Below are 577 nucleotides of genomic sequence, written 5' to 3'. Positions count from 1 at the left end.
CTCCGGAATGTTTGGTCTGATCATGAACAAAAACATTTTTGATCAGACATACGTTTTTTTTGAACAATCATTGTTAAATGACATTTTTTTTCCCATAGAAAAGAATGGAGTGCAAAAGTGTGTGCACCCAACTTATGTCATGTTGATGCAAGTCCATTAGCAACACCCTATTAACCATGTGGGGGACCATAGCAACCACCTAGCAACACCCCAGCAACCACCTAGGATATTCTAGCAACAACCTAGCTACCACCTAGCAACAATCTTGCAACCACCTGGGATGCCATAGCAACCACTTATCAAAACCTTTGCAACCACCTGAAATGCCATAGTAACCATTTGCTGTCACCCTAGCAACACCCTAGCAATCACCTGGGATGCCATAGCAACCTCCTGGCAACACTCTAGCAACCACCTGGTGTACCACAGCAACCACTTACCAATATGTTTGCAACCACCTGCAATACCTTAGTAACCATTTGGCATCACCCTAGCAATATGCCATAGATGCCATAGCAACTTCCTGGCAACACCTTAGTACCCACCTAGCAACAATCTTACGACCACCTGGGATACC

The sequence above is a fragment of the Colossoma macropomum genome, unplaced genomic scaffold, assembly GCF_904425465.1.
Source record: "Colossoma macropomum unplaced genomic scaffold, Colossoma_macropomum, whole genome shotgun sequence".
Taxonomy (NCBI): Eukaryota; Metazoa; Chordata; class Actinopteri; order Characiformes; family Serrasalmidae; genus Colossoma; species Colossoma macropomum.
This window is presented reverse-complemented; position numbering follows the sequence as displayed.